Raw genomic sequence first — 22,317 nt, 5'->3', positions numbered from 1 at the left:
GCATTCTGTCCATCTACAACTACAAAAAAATTAAAATAATAATAAAAAAAAGGTATCTGACCCAATCTTCAGTAGAAAGATGATCAAAGAATCTTCCTGGAAAAAAAAAAAAGTGAGGCTTAAGCAGAACTTTGAGCATCTCCCATGGAGAAAATGTAGACCATGAGGTAGAGAAAAGGTAGAGTGGAATGCAGAAATAGTTCTAGACAATCTGTAGATGGAAAAAATTTCAGTCTTTAAAAAAAAATTCTTTTAGTTACAGATGAACATGATACCCTTATTTAATTTATTTATTTTTATATGGTGCTGAGGATAAGACCCAGTGCCTCAAATGTGCTAGACAAGCACTCTACCACTGAGGTACAACCCCAGCCCAAGAATTTGTCTACTCCACTAGAAGTGTTGAGAGATTTTAAGCACAAAGTTACTACTTTCAATATGTAACTCTGTTGCTTTTCCTGGTTGCAATATGAAGAATGATGAAATGCCTCAGAAAGTCAGAGGTGCACAGTACAAAAGGATGATGGTAGCTTGGGCTAAAGTAAGCACAGAGATTCTAGAGAAGGACAAAAGGAAAATAAGTAAGTCCTGAAGATAGATTAAATATGGAGGAAGAGGAAGATGTAAAATTTGGCTTGTGTCACTATTTAGATCTCCATCATCCCGTAAAAGGCCTACATATAGAAAGTTTAGTGACCAGCCTGTAGTGTTACTACAAAGTGGTGGAACCTTTAGGAGGTGGGGCCTAGTGGGAGGAAGCTAGGTCACTGGGGGCATGCCCTTAAAAAGACACTGGGATCCCAGCCACCATGAGGTGAACAATTTCTTCTGCCATGCAGTCCTACCATAATGTTCTGCCATGCCACAGGCCCAAAAGAACAGGGCCCAACTAACCATATTCTGAAATCTCTAAACTGAGCCAAAATAATCCTTTCCTCTTTTTAGTTTGATTATCTCAGGTATCTTATTACAGTGATGCAAAACCAACTACCATAGTCTGCATTACTCAATATGTGGTGGCATCATTCATGGAAACAATACCAAAAGAGAATTCCTGAGCTGGGAAAAATTTGTGTCTACTGCTCAAGTTACTTGGGAAGTTGAGGCAGAAGGACTGCATAAGCCCAGGAGTTTGAGGCCAGCTTGGGCAACACAGAAAGACCTATCTTAGCTGAGTTGACCCAAGCTACCATTGTCCTTCTTTGGACTGTGCACCTCTGACTTCCTGAGGCATTTCCCTGCTTACATACATTCTTATTTCCTTTCAGTCCATTCTTCATTACATGTCTGTAGATTCCAGCAACTAAAGAGGATGAGGCAGAAGAGTCACAAGAGCAAGCCCCACCTTGGCAACTTAACAAGACCTATTTCGAAGGAACTAAAAAAAAAAAAAAAAAAAAAGGCTGGGGATGTAGCTCAGTGGTAGAGAGGCCTTGGGTTAAATCACTAACACTGCAGGCAGGCAGGCAGGAAGATCAACTCTTAAAACAAAAGGGATTCCATGAACTATTTTTATCCAACAATAATCAAATATTCCATAAAGTCTTTGGTCAGTAGCCTCTTGTTTTGTGATCAGATATTAACTATTAATAATCTCAGAAATTATAGACAGGAAATACCATTTAGGAATTATGGTGGTAAGCCTCCCGCAAAGAAACGAGCACAGGAGTGCATCTATTATTACAGCTGTCCACCTTTATCTGCAGGGATGTGTTCTACTAGCAGATGAATAATATTCTTTGTATGCATACACACACACTTATGATAAAGTTTAATTTATAAATTAGGTATAGTACGAAATAAGCAACAATTGCTAATAAACTAGAACAGAGCTTATTAAAATCAACCTCCTTTCCACTGAGGAGAAGGAAACACAAATATCTGTTAGATCACTCAAAGAAAGCTAATTTGGAATTAAAATGTTGTCAAGATCTATCAAGTTTGGAAAACACTGCAATTAAATCCAACAAACAATTAGCACCCTTATTAATTAAACTGATTGTAGTCCTGCTGTGATCAACAATCATTTATTAAAAGAGAAGACCCTAGGTTCTATGCCTTCAGTAAAACTGCATATGAAGCTTACAGACTGATGTGAATTCCTGCTTCCTTGAAAGAGAAAAAAATTAAAGCTATCTAAAGAAAGTAACACATACTTAATTATAGGGAATACTATAAATTCAAACAATGTGTTTAAGGTAAACAAATCATTAAAAGGTACAGAGGATGCACAAGACAACTGTGTTTAATTCTTAAAATGAAGTTCAAGATGTGAACCAAAAGGAAAAGCTTCTTTTGGGCTTAGAGTGTGGCTCAGTCATAGAGAGCTTGCTTAGCATGAGGGAGGCCCTGCATTTCACCCCAACAGAATGACAAAAAGGAGAGAAGGCTCTTCTTTTGTGATCCATAACTAAGAATTGTGGCTAGAAACCTGGATATATATGAGAAAGTCAAACGAAAGGTCAGAAGGATATGTTTCCTAAATTTACTACAAATAAACTAGCAAAAGATTTTAAGCAGTGTTTCCTAAATTCTCTCTATGGCTTTGTATACTTTCAACATTAAACAACACAGCTACTGAATAGAATTTGTGGTAGAGTAACAGAGGACCAGGTGTGGTGGCACATACCTGTAATCCCATCAGCTCAGGAGGCTGAGGCAGGAGGATTCTGAGTTCAAAGCCAACTCAGCCAAAGCAAGGCGCTAAGCAACTCTGTGAGACCCTGTCTCTAAATAAAATACAAAATGGGGCTGGGGATGTGGCTCAGTGGTTGAGTGGCTGAGTCTAATCCCCAGTCAATCCCCCAAAATAATAGAGGGGAATGCAGAGAACATCTATACCTTAAATTCTAAAACTGATACAGGTAAGAAACAAGTGTCAATTTGTTATATGAGCTCACCCAAGCCACAGTCCTGAAGTAGTCCAATTTAGTGCAGGCAGCCATTCATCAGCACCAAAGATTATGTTCCACATGTTACTCATTATGGTTGTTGGCTATAAGACCACAAGAGTTCCAACAGTATAAATTGTTCAGTTTATGAGTCAACCACGGAGGTCAATACATCAGTAGTAAGTGCATTTGATCTCTGCACTGAAATGGTCAGCATTATCATCTCTAAAGAGAATCTAAAATACCAGAGGTTAAAGCAACAGGAAGAAGAGATAAGCAGCAACAGATCCTCACATCAGTTACCACCAAGAAAAAGGAGAGTAACTGGAATCAATCCAGACAGCTAATAAGCTATAGTGATTCACTTCTGAGTTCAGAAAGATTAATCCTTGTGGTTATGAGAGACTCTCAAGAAAGTATCATCTGAAATATAAAAAGCCTCTGCGGACCATGTCTAGGAATCAACTAATCAAACACACCCCATCCTTACCTAGTGTATGATAGGGTGACTTTTTCTATAACATTTAGACTCCTTTGAAAATGCTCTTATTTAATGTGCTTTCCATTTTCTTAGGCACAGACTGTGCCTTGATCCATTACATCAACATATAAATCAATCTGTTTCCTAATCTAACATGTTACAAATGGGATTTCACTGCCAACTCAGCATTTCTGAGCTCCTGTGAACCTGGAATCCTCCATGAAAGAAAATTAATGCCCCATGTGTTGGCACTTAAGCCAGTCTTTGTGATCTATGCACATTGCAGCACTTTTAAGGCTTTGAAAACAAATTGCATCAATTGCTTTCCTAGCCAGTGCTTCCACTTTACTTAATAATTCATTCTTAATAAGAAATTCCATTTTATTAATTTAGCTTGGGGAAAAGAGTTTAGCTATCCAAGGACAAAATTCAACTTGGTAAAAACTGCTTCTAGTAACTTGGTTGAAACCCTGAAATAACTTTAAGCAATAAATATGTAAATATAATAAATCTGAATCTGAACCTATGATAAATCAGGTCCTTTAATCACCGCTTCAAAAGACACTACTACTGGGGCCACCTAATCCCTACTTCTTCTCCCTTTATACATACACTCAGGACCTCACTAGCCCTCCCACCCCAAAGCCAGCATACAGGCTGAGTTATTTCTACCCTCACTAAAGCTATTGCCCCAGAATCAAATCAGCTACAGGGTTTGTGAAAATGCCAATTACTGTAAAGAGAACATATTCCAAAGAGCAGGGTTCTATCATACTACTTAGGGTAGAACCATGTTTTCCTGGATGGGAAGGCACTGATTTACAGACATGCTCCACTCTCTGAAGGCAAGTCAACACAGTTCCAGTTCTAATAAACACTAATGAAAAAGGCCTTCACAGGCCTAGGTGCCACTTGAGGTTCATGACTGAAAAAGATGCAACATTCCTACACAAAGGCCTTTCTTTTTTTGTTAATGAAAAAGTCAGTAAAGAGCAATCTATTAAAAGATTTGAAGAACCTATATACTACTTTCATTCCTGTTTATTCAAGTGCTGAAAGACACTTCATGATTCATAAACTACAATGGTTTAATCTGTGCCCACAAACCATCAACAAAGATTTACTTAACTGTATAAAGTGAACTAAATCCTGTTTTTAGCATACTTTAAAAGTACTTTCCCCAAAGTGTTTCTTTTTTAAAATTTTAAATTTGTTAATATGACAGCAGAATGCATTACAATTCATATTACACATATAAAGTACAATTTTTCATATCTCTGATGGAGTCACACCATTCATGTCTTCATACATGTTTAGGGTAATGATGTCCACTCATTCCACCATCTTTCCTACCCCCATACCCTCTCCCTTCCCTTCCCTCCCTCCTCAAGGTATTTCTAAGTTACAAAAGGAAATGCAATTACTTTAGAGTACAGGCACCCATCAGAACACCAATGTTGCCAGACACAGTAGTACATTCCTATAATCCCAGATACTTGGGAAACTGAAGCAAGAGGATCACAGGCTAGAAGCCAGCCTCAGCAACTTAAAGAGACCCTGTGTCACAAAAAGGGCTGGGGATATAGCTAAGTGGTAAAGCACCTCTGGGTTCAACCCCCAAGACCACACACACACACACACACAAAAAAAAAAAAAAAAAAGGTTAACTTTACCAGCAAGAAACCATTCAAGAATACTGATCAAGGGTTGGGGACATAGCTCAATGGTAAAGTGCTTGCCTAGCATGCGTAAGGACCTGGGTTACATCTCCAGGTTCAAAACAAAACCAAAAAATAAAACAACAAAAACTGATCAGAAAACACTGAGGGAATGTTGCAAGTAGAGAAAAGACTAAGCAGAAATGACAAGTAAATGCAGTGTGGGAGCCTGGACAGGAACCTGGAATAGGAAAAGGACTTAAGTGGGGAAACTGAAGCAATTATTTGTATAAGCTGTACCAATGGCCAATGTAACTCTCCTAATTTTTTCTTTGCGGGGGGGTGGGGGTGGCGGGGGGGGTGGTGGTGTTGGGGGATACCAGGGATTGAACTCAGAGGTATATCCTCAGCCCTATTTTGTATTTTATTTAGAGACAGGGTCTCACTGAGTTGGTTGGCACCTCATCGTTGCTGAGAATGGCTCTGAACTTGTGATCCTCCTGTCTCAGCGTCCAGATCTGCTGGGATTACAGGCGCAGCACCACCACACCTGGCTTTTTGTTAGTTAGTTAGTTTTAAATAATTGCTCTGAATTATTTAAGATGTTAGCATTAATGGAAGGCACAAGGAACTCAGTAGTATCTTTGCCATTTTTATTTAAAAGTCTAAAATTAGTTCAAAATAAAATGTCGGGACTGATAGAACACATTTTTAGATTAGGCAACTAATAAGTGTAACCAAAGCAGGTTTGATACCTGAAAAGCATGTTGTTTATTCCAAACACACAGGCACATATCCTAATACATATAATTAAATTTTGTTTCAGAGGTCTATTACAATTCTGATCCAGGACTTAACATAAAGAAATTTCACCTTGGTTGCTATAAAAAGAGTGACTACAAACTTTAGAGTATCTTCAGCAGCAAAAAATGGAAACTTTTTAAGCGGGAGGAACCCAGGCTTTCAAGTCAGGCCTGGTGATATATGCCTGTAAACCCATCTACTATGGAAGCTGAGGCAGGATTTCAAAGTTCAAGGTCAACATGCAACTTAGTGACATCCTATCTCAAAAGAAAATGAAAGGGATAGGGAATAGAGCTTGCCTAGCATGTGGGAGGCCCTGGGTTCAACCAAAAAGTAAATAAATAAATAAATAAATAAATAAATTTCAGGCTCCAAACATTTCAATCCACTATCTGACAGAATAGCAAGTGTCTTGTTAAGCATTTTCAAGTTTAGGCAACAAAAGGAGTTTGAGCCAGGCATGGTGGCATACACCTCTAAATCTCAGCAACCCAGGAAGCTGAGGCAGGAGGATCACAAGTTCAAGGCCAGGCTGAGCAACTGATATATGTCTCAAAAAATAAAAAGGGGTGGGAATGTGGTTCAGTGGTTAAGCACCTCTGGGTTGAACACCAGTACCCCCCCCCCAAAAAAAAGGATAGTTTACATTATACCAACTGAAAATGCTTGGCCTATTTTTTCCATTTGAACTTAATTCTAATTAGAAATTGGTAAATTAAGTGTACAGGAAAAACTCCCAAGTATTAAAGGCCATTATTCTTATACAGATGTATACCAGCTGCTGGGCATTATTTTCGGAGGTAGTAATTTATACAAATAACCTTGCTTTCATTAGAGCTTTAAATATTGAAGCATAAATGAGGTATCATTTCCAAGATTGAAAATGGCTTAGCCTGTCTCCAAGGCTTTTTATAGGAACACTGTAATTTGTCCATCTGGATTTCACTGGTAAAGATCCAAGAACCATGATTTAATACAGGTCTGCTTTTCACTATGTGTGAGATGAGAGTCAAAAGTCTTTTATAAAGTTAATGAAAGTAGACAATAAAATATTTTTATTAAAAAAAAGGATGCAGAACAGTGTTTACTCATATTCTCACGAATGAATTTTTCACTAGTTCCTGTGTTTCTTCCCAACTGTCATTATAAAAAAGGAAGTCTCAGAAACTGATTTCCAGGGGTATAGTCTCCAGGGATTACCTTGGGCTGCCAGTAGGTTTTTTTTTTTTTTTTCATTGTACTTTGTGCCTCAGAGGAAGTGCATGAGGGGTTAGCTAAGCACATGGCTTTAAGATACAAACCATGACTGAGTTTCAGCTTCATCACTGACAAGCTATGCCACCTATGGCAATCACCTAATCTCTCTAAGCCTGTTCCTTCTATTAAAATGATGATGAAGTGTTTGAAATAGTGCTTCACACAGAAGGAACTTTTCAAGCATTGGTGGCCACAATAATGGGCTTTAGATTTCTTTATTTGTAAAATAGGGCTCCTAACATACCTATTCCTCTCAGGCCTATTTGTGGAGATTAAATTAAGATAATGCACAGAAGCACTAAACACAATGCGTGCTACAGAGCCAGCATCATCGAACTGGCTCCTGAAGATTTAATTCTCTTGGCCGCAATTACACAGAATGGGGCTTAAATTACAGGCACTCAAGTGAAGAGCACATGAAGCCTCCATGTGACTATACATCTCTAAAATCCATGATGACAAGAAATGGGTTTAAAAGACTAGACATTCCTTCTTTACCTATTAAATCTAGACATGCATAAGGTATGAGAATCCATCACCAAATGTTTACATGAACAATTTAACGTGGCCCTACCATTTAAAAGAAAATCACTAGGAGCTGCTGATTTTCTGACTGGCCCACCTTCCCGCTGGCTGGTAACTGCAGTCAAATGAATATGTAGTCACTATGAGACACTTCTGTGATAAAGGAGCTCTATGTAAATTATTTCTCTAAATTTATTTTCTTGAAGGATATTTCCTCTACATACTAGCTAAACAACCTCATGGAAGTTACTGAATTGCTCTTCACTTTAGTGTTTACTTTTGTACAACACAAATATGGTGCTACCCAAATTTTCATTTATTTCAATCAGTGAGACAATTACATTATTAACTTTGGACTTTGGTTCATCCCACAACAAACAACAGTCTACTTTCCTAAAACTTCTAATGCATGAGAAACATATCTTGCAAATAAAGACTTCTTCCTCACTGAACTACATTTCACTATGATTATGTAGCAAAGCTGTCATTTGTCATACTTTGCAAGGCATGCTAACTGTGCGGAGATCAGGTTCTCAGGAGATTTTAGTATAAGATGATCTAAATGGTGTGATTTAGCTTAATCTTAGTACTTACTGGCCACCTAGTAAGTGGGTGTACGTGCTGGCCAGGCATGGTGGTGCACATCTGTAATCCCAGTGGCCAAAGAGGCTGAGACAGGAGGATTGCAAATTCAAAGCCAGACACAGCAAAAGCAAGGCACTAGGCAACACAGGGAGACCCTGTCTCTAAATAAAAATACAAAATAGGGCTGGGGATGTGGCTTGGTGGTCAAGTGCCCAAGTTCAATTCCCAGTACATGCCCTCCCCTCAAATCGTTTGCATGTGCAGGACTGGGTAGAATGTACAAAGATGAATTGGCCTAAACCTTAAAAGGGTGAAATTGTTTCAAGTAATGCAGGACTACCAATTAAATACTAACAATAAAATATGTTCATTCTAAATCATTCTTATTGCTTCATAGATGACAAACATTTTTATGATGGAGGGTTTTCTATGAATATTAAGCACAAACCTGGTAATGTTCTCAAATTATAAGCACTCTGCAAACTGGTCTGATGTTGCATGATTTTTAGACAGGGTCTAAGTTGCCCAGGCTGGCCTAAAAGTTATGAACCTCTTGCCTCAGCCTCTTGAGTAGCTGGGATCACAAGCATTCACCACTGCACCTGGCTCTTTTATTTTGTTATTAAAAATGTTTTTAATAATTTTTTTAAAAAATGTTTTTTATAAAATGATGGCAATCATAAATAAGCAGTCTGGTTTTTAAAAAAATATTTTATAACATTTAGCATTTAGCAATAACATCCTTCTCTACCTAAAACTTTATTCTATGAAAACCAAATATTGGAAACCACAAACTTAGCTCTTAATTTCTAAGGTTTTGTGATGCAGAAAGGCAAGGAATTCTTAAATGAATAACCTGTAGTTTTGTCTGTAACTAGAAAAGATGAAAATTTGCCAACATAATTTGCACAGGCACAGAGGGAGGAAACTGACAATCTAAAATACAAATGGCAATTTCTATACAGTTATCCTGCTAAACATTTCAGTAGGTGCAAGCAATACTCAGATACTGACCTCAAGGAAATAAAAACAAATCATTTTAACTAATGTCCATTAAAACTGTGAAAATAACAAAAATATGAAAGTACTCTACCCTCTCCAAGTTCAAAGCAAGTCAAAAGACATCTTTCTTGTGATTTATGTAGCATTTAAATTTAAAAGTAAGTAGACTGCATTATCAGCTCACACCAGATCTGCTTGCAGACAATAATTCTTCCTGTCTTGGACCCATGCCCATGTGCATTATTGTAATTATCAGCAACTTTAAAAAATAAAGTAATAAGGCTAGTGTATGCTGCAAGTCAGTATGTTTACTGCTTACTGCATTGGCCATTAATTAGTCTTGCTGGGTTAAAGCCATCTAATTACTAAATAAATGCATAAAGAACAGAAGGAAAAGCTGCACTCAAATAAAAAGAATGAATAAGGATATAAACATGTATGAACATAGGTAAACACAACTCACAAAGTGGCAAGTACAACAGTACTTTTGTTCAGTTTGTCAGGTGGCCACCAGTGAGATGAGCCAGTTCTTGCCTTCCAGGATCCAGTCTCCACCTTAGTACTCTGAATCACCACAAGTCAGAACCCATTCCTCTTCCATTCCATAGGATTCTAAGTCCTTATGCTGAGCACGGTGGTGCACTCCTATAATTCCAGTGATGAGGGATGATGAGGCAGAGGATCGCAAGTTTGAGGCCAGCCTCAGCAATGCAATTTATCAAGAACCTGTCTCAAGGGGTCTGGGGATGTGGCTCAAGCGGTAGCGCGCTTGCCTGGCATGTGTGCGGCCCGGGTTCGATCCTCAGTACCACATACAAACAAAGAGTTGTGTCCGCTGAAAACTAAAATAAATAAATAAATATTTAAAAAAAAAGAAAAAGAAAAAGAACCTGTCTCAAAATGTAGTTCAGTGGTAGGGCACTCCTGAGTTTGATACCCCGTACAAAAAAAAAAAAAGGTTGTCAGCATGGCTTGCAAAGGACACTGGCATAGCCCATGCCTTGCTCTATCACCCCACTCACTTCAATAGCACCCTTAATACTGCAACCAAGCCAGGGTGACTCATCTTCAGGCCCTATATCTACAACTTTTCCCTAAGCATGTGTATTCTCACTTTTCAGGACTCAGCTCAAGTGCATATCATTTGAGAGGTTTTCTGACTCTATTTTAAGGCCCATTTGGTTTATTTCCCTCAATAAACCGGAAACTACCTTGCTCACTGACTTGTAGTATCCATTGCCCACAATTAGAATGCAAATTCCTGGGCTGGGGTTATAGCTCAGTGGTAGAGCGCTTCACTACCATTAGCGAAACACTGGGTTCAATCCTCAGCACCACATAAAAATTAAATAATAAAGGTATTGTGTTCATCTATAACTTTAAATTTTTTTTAAAAGAACACAAGTTTCTATTTTTCTAACCTCTGTATCCAGCAATAGCACCTAGAATATAATACACAGTCATTTATAATCAAGTAATTGACTGTTACACTCTAAAACCTTGGGATTTAGTTAAAGTAATATTGAACAACAGTGATTTCTAAATCATCAACACTGTACTAATTTGCACACTGATCTACAAAGAATAACAAAACAAACTTACACAGGATGGAAATTTTGTTTTTAAAATTTTAATCTTTGCCAATTGACTCCAGAAATCCACTTATATAATACAAGACCCCAACAATGTACTAGAAGAATAGCCCTCCAATCCAATATGAGCACACTCCTCAGAGGTAGTTACTTCCATAGCTTCAAGGCCTCCCCTGTCTGTTTACCTCCACATTTCTGAACATGTATTTTTGTATCATTTCAGTCCAGAAATTATCTATCAACCTGCTATTAAGAAGGTTTCAACTCTTTAACTATCACACCTTAAACTCATCCATTCACTCATTTGTTGGTCAAATCCATACTCCTTATTTCCCTTATTCTAACATAAACATATAATACAATTAGAATTCCTTTCTTAGCATCTATTTCCTTAACAATTTCAAGGAGAATTACTAATCAGTACATGTTGTTGATATCTCATGTACTGATTACTTATTCTCCCCTGAAATTGTTGAAACACACTCACACACCATGAACTCCTTACACTTACACTACAGTCAGATGTACTAGGTGATCTACTGAACAGACACACACACGTAAGTACTGGGGATGCAAGTCTGGGTTTAGGATTGCTAGGAGAGTGCTCTACCACTGAGCTACATTCTCAGCTCATGGCTTCACTTCATGAAGGCAATCCTCCTCCAGGTCTTCAGATCCCTGATTCATCTAGACCCATTATTCTTTAAAGAGAGAGAGAGAGAGAGAATTTTTTAATATTTATTTTTTAGTTTTAGGCGGACACAACATCTTTGTTTGTATGTGGTGCTGAGGATTGAACCTGGGCCACATGCATGCCAGGCGAGCGCGCTACCGCTTGAGCCACATCCCCAGCCCCTAGACCCATTATTCTTGATCCTGATGTCATCTGTCCTGAAAATTCCTTACAATTTTCTCTGGCTTCCTGACTGTTTTTGTCTTTCTTGACTTACTTCCAGTTTTAGTGGCACTGCTGTTGATAAATCTAAAGTCAGTCTGATTCCTAATCTTTCGTGCAGTCCTGTTTTATTCCTCCTTCTCTTCCCAATTTCTGGTATTCTGAAATGACAAATGTGCCACGGTGTGATCTTTGTGTCATTCACTGACCTGAGCTCTCAAAGAGCCAAGTCAACCTCAACATATTCAGCCCTACTGATTCCACCCCCTTCCTCAAATTTTTATTTAGTTGCACCTTGGACTTCCTGGATTGTTCTATCCTTCTTATCTTTTTCTTCCTAGTTTCATTTTGTTTGACCCTTTAACTGGATGACTTCTATTAAATAATAGTAGTCATCATTATTTTATTCTCTTTATTTTGGAGACAAGGTCTTGCTAAGTTGCCCAAAATGACCTCAAACTTGCACTCTTCCTGCCTTGGCCTTGAGAATACCTAGTTTATAGGCTTGAACTACCATGCATGGCTCTATTGAATTTGGCATGTTCTAGGCCAAGGGTGTAGAGCTCAGTGGTAGAGAACAGGCCCTGGATTTAATCCTTGATACCAAAAATATCAGACTACCATAGGGATATTTTAATGAAAATCCATTTATCCAGTAGAGACTGGCACTCAATGATTCACAACAGACTTCTATGTCCATACTCTATGATGGGTTCACCTTTCACACACTACATGTTGTATACACATAAAACGACAAGTAATGGCTCTGCTTGGCTAGGAGCTGATCAGGTTTGATTCTGTGCTTTGTATTTTACCTTTTTTTTTTTTTTTAAGTTATAGGTGGACACACTACCTTTATTTTCTATTTATGTAGTGCTGAGGATCGAACTCAGTGCCTCACACATGCCAGGCAAGTGTTCTACCTCTGAGCCACAATCCCAGCCCTGTATTTAATCTTTTAAGAGCAATTCTTAAAATAAATAAATAAATAAATAAATAAAAATTAATCTGGTTTTAATCTGTCCTGTATATTATTTCTATTGTTTAAAAATAACACTAGCCAGCATAGTTTCAATGACTTCTATTAATTCACAAGATTAATCTTCCAAAGCAATAGTCCAGAAGGACATTTAGTAATATTGATCCTGAGGAAGCTAACAAAGCCTCAAATAATCATTTTTCTAGCACCTGCTATGAAAAAGAGAGGAGGAAATAGGTTGCCATAAGAAAAAAATGTATAATGTCAAAACTAATATCCTTAGGGGATAATGGGTCAGGGTAGAACCGTAGATATCAGATGATTCTGTTAGTTCACTAAAAATCTGCTATGGGTTGGGTACAGTTACACACACCCTTCTAATCCCAACTCCTTGGGAGGCTGAGGCAGGAATATTGTAAATTCAAGTCCAGCCTGGCCAAATTATCAAGACACTGTTTCAACCTAACAGAAAAGTGCTGGAGATATATAGTTCAGTGTCCTGCATTTGATATGCAGCGCACCCATGCTCACACACCCACATATATTACCATGGGTAATACAGTGATCCTGCATTATGTGAGCTTTCATTTTACATGGTTTCAGTTACCCACAGTCAAATGCAGTCTAAAAATATTAAAAGGAAACTTCCAGAAAAAAATAATTTATAAATTTTCAATTGGGCACCATTTTGAGTTGTAAGATAAAATCTCATTCTGTCCCTTCTGGGATATGAATTATCCATTTGACCAGTGTATCCATACTGTATATGTGACCTGCCTGTTAATCACAGCTGTCTGAGTTATCAAACTGATTGTTGCAGTATCACAACACTTATGTTTAACCCTCATTTTACTTAACAACAGCCCCAAAGCACAAGAGTAGTAATATTGGCAATTTGAATATACCAAAGATGTCATAAAATGCTTCAGGTATCTTTTCATATTATCACAAGGCTAAGTACAGTACAGTAAGATATTCTGAGAGAGAAACCACATTTACATAACTTTTAATGTAATATATTGTTACAACTGTTCTATTTTTATTTATCATTCATCTCTTAGTAGGTCTAATTTATAAATTAAACTTTACCATTGGTGTGTATAAGAAAAAACAAGATAGGGTCTTGAAACATATCCCCCCATAGATAAGGAGGTTACTACTCTAAATATTTATTTCAAGCTATCAACTCAAACCACCTTTATCTCTTCTTTTTCAATAAGGGCTAAAAACTTAACTGGTTACACATAACAAGGTAGATGGATGTATAAAACAAAAATGGCAAACCACACTTGGTCTCCCCTTCATAAGACCACAGGGTCTCTTTGCCAACTAAAAGAAACCTGTTGCTACCTGCCCCAGCTGTCAGATCTTTCAATTTCTTCCAAACACCAGGAGAATTTTTTACATTAAAATCTATATTATTTGGAAATGAAAATATGTACTTTGAATTTAAAATACAATGAAGTCCAACATGGTGAGGAAAAGATAAAACATAAGGACAGGACACATTATGTCTGTAGGCTGCGGATTTTCTACCTGAATTTTTTATTATATAGTGGGTATTACAATGAAGAGGTGAGTAAAATTCACCAAATACTAATACCCTAAAGTCATAACATAAACTAAAATTGGTTGTATCCTGTCGATTACAATTTTTATAATAAGATATGAAAACAACCTAAATGACCAACAGATGAATAGATAAAGAAAACATGACATATACATAAAATGTCATATTATTCAGCCTTAAAAAGGATGGAAATCCTGCCAGCTACAAAACATGAATTAACCTGGAGGACATTATGCTAAGTGAAATAAATCAATCACAAAAGGACAAAAATTGCATGATTCCATTTTTATATATTATCTGAAATAGTCAAATTGATAGAAACAGTAGAATTATAACTACTAGACTGGAGGAAGAAGGGCATAGAGAGTTGTTATTCAACAGATATAAATATGTTTCATTCAGGTAAGATGAATAAGTTCTAGAGATCTGCTATATAGCACTGTGCCTATAGTTAACAATATTGTATTAAGCACTTAGATTTTTTAAGAGGATAATCTCACATTGTGTTCTTATCTTGAAGAAAAAAAATTTAATGGTTAAAATGATAAATTTTATATTATGTATGTTTACTAAGGAAACAACAACAATGAGCATCTGGATTCTGAGATGTGTAATTCAAAGAACTTTTTTTGTCAGGCTGGGGATCAAAACCCAGGCTTCATGCATGCCTCTCTACCACTGAGCCACATCTCACATCTCCCAGGTTTACAGAATTTTTATTCTTGTAGCTATCAAACTATCTGGAAGTAAAGCATATAAATCAATGAGAAAACAAGTCTGCTAGATTAAAATAATCTGTACTAAAGGACTTGAAAAGTGTTATCATTTTTCCAAAAACAAAAAACTTCAAGAATTTATCACCTTAGAAACGCCATGACACCTTCAGTTTTGATGTTATCTGTTCTGTCACAATGCCTTACATATAGCAATTTAATAAATGTTTGCTAATAATGACACTGAAGAACTTCGAATGAACCAATTACCATGGAATGTCTTCAACTTCTAAATAAGTTATATCCAGAGGTTCTTTTAAATGTCAACTTGGGCTACAGCTAAAAGGACCAGGAAAACATCCAATGCATGCTTTTCAAAGAAATATTAGAAACATGGCTGTTCAATTAAATAAATCACAGAATAGGTAATTCCCTACTTTCACATATAAAGTATTCCTGAAAACATGGGGAAGCTTCAGAGTCATGCATGTTATTTGGAAGTTCTGCTTCTAGCAAACTAATAATTTATTAAATTTCAATTATACCCAGTGTTTCAAGGGGAAAATCCTTAAACATTTTATAAAAATTCATATATGACTGAATCCATTCAGTGTTCACCTAAGTTCAAATATTTTCTACCTGGGAAGCACCAATATGTATCAATTCTATCAAACCGTGCATCTTTCATCATTAAAATAAGCACTTTTCTTTTTTTAAAATACATTCTTATAAAAATGAGGGTAAAATGTAGTAAAATATTCAAATACCAGGTCCAAATAAGCAACTACAGGCTGGAAAGCTACACCCCCCTGCAATGTTTATGTAACAGCCCAAATTCAAAATCAGGATATGAAAGGCTATTTGGGGGCAGGGAGTGGACTTTTAAAATTTCAGTGATTTCTTGAGGCTGGGGTTGTAGCTTAGTGGTAGAGCGCTTGCCTAGCACGTATGAAGCACTGGGTTCAATCCTTAGCACCACATAAAAGTAAATAAATAAAATACTATGTCCATCTACAATTTTTTTTCTTTTAATTAATTTTTTATTTATATGACAGCAGAATACATTACAATTCTTATTACGAATATAGAGCAAAGCACGATTTTCCTTATCTCTGGTTGTATACAAAGTATAGTCACACCAATTCATGTCTTCATACATGTACTTTGGATAACAACTTAAAAAAAAAAAAAATCAATGAAAGTCCCAAACCATGAAGGTTGATTCATTTAAAAGCTAATCTGTTTGGTATAGTTCCAATTTCAGTATACATGCTGCTGAAGCAAGCACTACATACTACTAGATACACAGCAAGAGTCACTATGTAATAATTTGTAAAGTGTCTATTTAGAATCTCAAGGTTTTGGTTTCTGTTTTGTGCCATGGATTAAACCCAGGACCTAAAACCTCATAAGCATATGCCCTACAATGAGCAACACCTCTAAGCCCCTCAAGGTCTTTTGTTTATGTGGGGCTGGGGGAATCAAACCCAGGGCCTAGCATGAGCTAGGCAAGCACTATAACCAGGGGTAGGGAACTTGTTTAGCATATGCAAAGGCCCAGGGTTCAATCCCTAGTACCACCAATTTAAAAAAAAAAAGAAAGAAAGAAAGAAACAAAGCAGCAGCAGCAAACAGATTCCTAAGATACACTGTGTACATTTCAAATCATAATGTGCAACTACTAGAAATCTAAATTCCATGACAGGATAGTAAATTGGTGCTGGGAAAGTACTGAGAAACGTAATAGTTTTCCCTTTATTTTTTGATTACTAATAATTACCTATTCCAAATTTCTGCCTAAATATTAATTGTCTGGTCAACCTGCTGATCAATACCCACATGCTGGTGTGAGATGGCCCATACTTCAAGCCATCTGTTCCTCCAGTTGGCACAAACTTTAGAACAAAACCTCCACTAACTGATTTATGACCTTGGTCAAGTTACTTACCTATACACACCTCAGTTTCTGCTTCTGTAAAACAGGGATAATAATTCCTGTCTCAGAGGATTATTTGGAAGTTTTAATGAATATATGAAGAACACTAAACACAAAATAAATGGACCATAAATAGCTACCATTATTTTTATTACTCCTACCAACTTCAGAATCTTCTAGTCTATTCCTGCTAATCTATTCTTCTTCCCTAAACTACTTGAGTCTCATAAATTCTCTCTAAAGCTACTTTAAAAATATTTATAATTTCTAGGTAATTAATGTGCAGTCATGGTCAACCCTTCCATTGAGGACAACTAAAAAATAATATTAAACATTTTAAAAGCATTTGCTTGCAGACAGTGAGGATATCTAGAAAGAGAGCAAAGAATTACCAAGCCACTATCCAAGATAGGATAGAAGCCCTAATACAGTTTGTAGGGAAGTTAAAAGATTCTGAAGAAAATATACCTTTTGGCATCATAGAAGGACTAACAAGAGAAAGGGACTGGAGTCCAGGGCTGAAGGAAGAGTAGGAAGAGAGGATACTTGGAGAATATAAAGGTTTGGAGTTGATATCCCTAAGCAAACTGACCTAGAAAGGTAAGCCAGAAATTGGCAGAACGCCAAAGAGACTGCAGCTCAGTTTCCAATCATTCAAATCCAGGAAATTAGAAAGAGATTCTGGATTGCTCCTGTCCTTAAGCTCCAGGTAGAATGAAACGAAAGATGGTCTCTGGAGCATAACATTAGGCCCTCAAATTAATCTATGACCATCTATATAAATAAAATGTCTGACATACAATCAAAAATAACTTGCTGGAGTTGTGACTCAGTAGCAGAGTGCTTGCCTAGCATGTATGAGGCACTGGGTTCAATTCTCAGCACCACATATAAATAAATAACAATAAAGGTCCATCAACAACTGAAAAAAATGTTAAAAAATAAAATAAAATCACATGAATGAAAACCAGCAGAAAAAAATCATAGGAATGGGTTGTGGCTCGGAGGTAGAGAGCTCACCTACCATGCATGAGGCACTGGGTTCGATCCTCAGCATCACATAAAAATAAAGATATTGTGCCCACCTCTAACTAAAAAATAAATATTAAAAAAATCATAGGAAAAGATCTCCACAGGGACCACAGATACAAGAATTATTAGACAGACTATTCCACTATTCTTACCATGTTCAAAGATACAAAAAAGACTGAGACTTTCCCCATTATGATCTAGAAAGAAGAAAAAGAACCAACTTTAAATTATAAAACTGAAAGCTACAACAATGAAAATTAAAAAGTCTGGATGGAGGCTGTGGTTGTGGCTCAGTGGTAGAGCGTTCGCCTGGCACATGGGAGGCCCTGGGTTCCATCCTCAGCACCACATAAAAAATAAGTAAATAAATTACAACTAAAAAAAATATATTAAAAAAAAAAAAACTGGGCTGGGATTGTGGCTCAATGGTGGAGTGCTCACCCAGTACGTGTGGGGCCCTGGTTCGATCCTCAGCACCACATAAAAAATAAATGAATTAAAAAAAAAAAAAAAACTCTGGATGGACTTAATGGTAAATAGGCTATAGCTAAAGAAATTGTCAATATGCAGAATGAGTCAAAATAAAATCATTAAATGAGGGAAGACAAATGAGGAATACAGTGATAATGTCTTAAGATTCCCCTGTCTCTCTCTCTCTCTCTCTCTCTCTCTCTCTCTCTCTCACACACACACACACACACACACACACACACACACACACATTTTTTCCACCTTTCCATGGTCTTTTACTGGTGCGTAATGATGAGATCTGCTGTTATATATATCCATACATGCACACAATATATTTTGGCCAATATCACTCCCAAGGACTTCCCTGCTTCCTCCCCCCTTTTCCCACCTCCTGGTCCCTTTCCTCTACTATCTTCCTTCAATTTTCATGAGATTCCTGACCCCCACTTTTCCTTTTTTCTCTCTAGGTTCCACATATCGGGGAGAGAACGTATAACCCCCTAGACCTTTGCTGAGATTGGTTTATTTAGCTTATCATGATGGTCTCAAGTTCCATCCATTTTCCTGCAAATATTTCATTTTTCTCTGTGGTTGAATAAAACTCCATTGTGTAAATATGCCACATTTTCTTTATCCATTCATCCACTAATGGACACCTAGGCTGGTTCCAGTTTGGCTACTGTGAATTGTGTGATTATGTACATGAGTATCCATGTATCACTATAGTGTAATGACTTTAATTCTTTAGGATAAATACGAAAGAGGATTATAACTGGGTCATGTGATGGTTCCATGCCTAGTTTTCTGAGGAAGCTCCATACTGATTTCCATAACTGTTGTACTAATTTACAATCACAACAGCACTGTAAAAGTATTCCTTTTTCTCTACATCCTCTCCAGCACTTAATGTTTGGATTCTTGATGACTGCCAATCTGACTAGTGTGAAATGAAATCTCAATGTAATTCTGATTTGTATTTCCCTGTTTGCTAAAGATATAGAACATGTTTTCATATATTTGTTGGCCTTTTTTTGGGGGGGGGGGGTACAAGGGATTGAACCCAGGGGCACTTACCCACTCAGTCACATTCCCAGCCCTATTAATTTTTTATTTTGAGACACAGCGGTCTCACTAAGTTGAGGCCTTGCTAAGTTGCAGAGACTGCCTTTGAACTTGTGAGCCTCCTGTCTTAGCCTCCTAAATCACTGGGATTACAGGTGTGCACCACCATGCCTGGTTTGTTGGCCTTTCATATTTCTTCTTTTGAGAAGTGTCTGTTTAACTCATTTGCCCATTTATTAAGTGGGTTATTTGTTTTGGGGGTATTAAGTTCTTTATATATTCCAGATATTAACCCTCTATTAGAAGAGTAGCTAGCAAAGATAAAGTAGGTTCTCGTCAGGCATACTGGCACACACCTATAATCCCAAAAGTTTGGGAGGCTAGCCTCAGCAATTTAGCAAGTTCTAAGCAACTTAATGAGATCCTGTTTCAAAATAAAAAAGGGCTGGGCTGGGGACATGGCTCAAGCAGTAGAGCGCTCACCTGGCATGCATGGGGAGCTGGGTTCGATCCTGTACACCAAATAAAAAATAAAATAAAGATGTGTCCACCGAAAACTAAAAACTAAATATTTTTTTTTAAAATCTCTCAAATTCTCTCAAAAACTAAAAAATAAAATTAAAAAGGGCTGAGGAGCTGGAGTTGTGGCTTAATGATACAGCGCTTGATGGGCAAATGTGAGGCACTGGGTTCAATCCTCAACACCACATAAAAATAAATAAAGACATTGTATCCATCTGCACCTATTAAAAAAGGGTGGTGGTGCTGAGGATGTGACTCAGTGGTTAAACACCCTGGGTTCAATCCTCGGTACCAAGAAAAAAAGTGGTTCTCTTTTCACATTCTACTTCTTTCCCTTACCATGAAAAAGCTTTTTAATTTGATGTCATCCATGTATTAACTCTTGGCATTACTTCCTGAGATATGGGAGGGTCTTGTTTTAAGATATTTTTTGGGGTCCTATAGGAAAATAGAAAACTACTAGTAGTAAAATGTTAGTAGATATTTAAACATTTAAAGAGAATGACTCAGGGCTGGAGTTGTGGCTCAATGGTAGAATACTTGCCTAGCATGTGTGAGGCCCTGGGTTTGATTCTCAGCACCATATATAAATAAATGAATAAACTAAAGGTCTATCAACATCTAAAAAAAATTTTAAATAAATAAAGAGAATGACTGAGAAATTTCTAAAACTGAAAGACATCAACTACAGATTAAGGAACTTCACAAGAACATATTTTTTAAGAATTCACACTTCTTTCCTGCTGTGACCTCAAACCCTGCAGTTTCCACCATGCCAGATGCCCAAGAAGAATGGGACTGCCATTTATGAACTCCTTTTTAAGGACAGTGTGATGATAGCCAAGAAAAATGTCTATATGCCCAAACACCCAAAGCTGGCAGATATGAATGTGTGCAACCTTCACATCATGAAAGCTATGTAGTCTCTCAAGTCTTAAGGCTACAGTTTGCCTGGAGATATTTCTACTGGTACCACAACAAGGGCATCTATTATCTCCATGATTACCACCACTTGCCACCTGCAATAGTGCATGCCACTCTAATGTTGTATAATTTATATTCATGGAAAAAAATAAGGCCGGGCATGGTGGCAGACACCTATAATCTCTTTTTTTTTAATTTAATTGATTTATTTTTTTAAATGACAGCGGAATGCATTACAATTCTTATATACACATACAGAGCACAATTTTTCATTTCGTTGTATATAAAGTATGTTCACATCCATTCATGTCTTTTTACGTGTACATTTTTTTGCATTACAATTCTTATATTACACATATATATCACAACTTTTCATATCTCTGTTTGTATATAAAGTAGGTTGACACCCAATTCGTGTCTTCATACTTGTACTTTGGATAATGATGTCTGTCACATTCCACCATCCTTGCTAATCCCCTGCCTCCTCCCTTTCCCTCCCACCCCCCTCTTCCCTATCTACAATTCATCTATTCCTCCCATGCTCCCCTTCCCTACAAGACTATGAGTCAGCCTCCCTATATCAGATAAAACATTTGGCATTTTTTTTTGGGGGGGGGATTGGCTTACTTCACTTAGCATTATTGTCTCCAATGCCATTCATTTACCTGCAAATGCCATAATTTTATTCTCTTTTATTGCTGAGTAAAATTCCATTGTGTATACATGCCACATTTTTTTTATCCATTCATCCACTGAAGCACATCTAGGTTGGCTCCACAGTTTAGTTATTGTGAATTGTGCTGCTATAAACATTGATGTGGCTATAATCTCAGCAGTTCAGGAGGCTGAGGCAGGAAGATCATAAGTTCAAAGCCAGACTCAGCAACTCAACAAAGACCCTGTCTCTAAATAAAATATTTTTTTAAAAGGCTGGTGGTAGGCTGGAGATAGAGCTCAGTTGATAGAATGCTTGCCTTGCATTCCCAAGGCCCTGGGTTCAATCCCCAGCATCACCAAAAGAAAGAAAGGAAAAAAAAAAAAAAAAAGGCTGACTTGGCTCACTGCTTAAGCACCACTGAGTTCAATTCCTGGTACCACAAAAAAAGAAAAAAAGAAAAAAAAAAAAGGAAATATACTTCTGGAGATGAAGCCCAGGGGTAGCTTCATCTCATGTGCTGGCCACACATGAGGGCCCTGAGTTTAATCCCCAACACCTAAAAAATGACATACAGTGAAAGATGCACTTTTAAAGTAATAACTGAATCAAAAAAAATAGAATCACAAAGGAAAACCAACTTTTTAACTAAATAATCATTTTTTAAAAACTCATGGACTAAAACTAAAGATCTGTTTGGAGGGGAATTTATAACTTTAATATAAAATAAAAGAAAGTCTAAAAAAACTGAGTTAGGCAACCA

At 37.1% G+C, this 22,317-nt stretch overlaps 1 protein-coding gene across 4 annotated transcripts in view; it reads right to left on the bottom strand.

Moving 5' to 3' along the window:
* Aplp2 (amyloid beta precursor like protein 2) overlaps positions 1 to 22,317 on the bottom strand; it is a 70,628-nt gene that overhangs the window by 36,227 nt on the left and 12,084 nt on the right. The window lies entirely within an intron of this gene.

The sequence above is a fragment of the Urocitellus parryii genome, chromosome 4 (genome assembly GCF_045843805.1).
Source record: "Urocitellus parryii isolate mUroPar1 chromosome 4, mUroPar1.hap1, whole genome shotgun sequence".
Taxonomy (NCBI): Eukaryota; Metazoa; Chordata; class Mammalia; order Rodentia; family Sciuridae; genus Urocitellus; species Urocitellus parryii.
The sequence above is the reverse complement of the archived record's forward strand: the minus strand, read 5'-3'. Positions and strand labels throughout refer to the sequence as shown.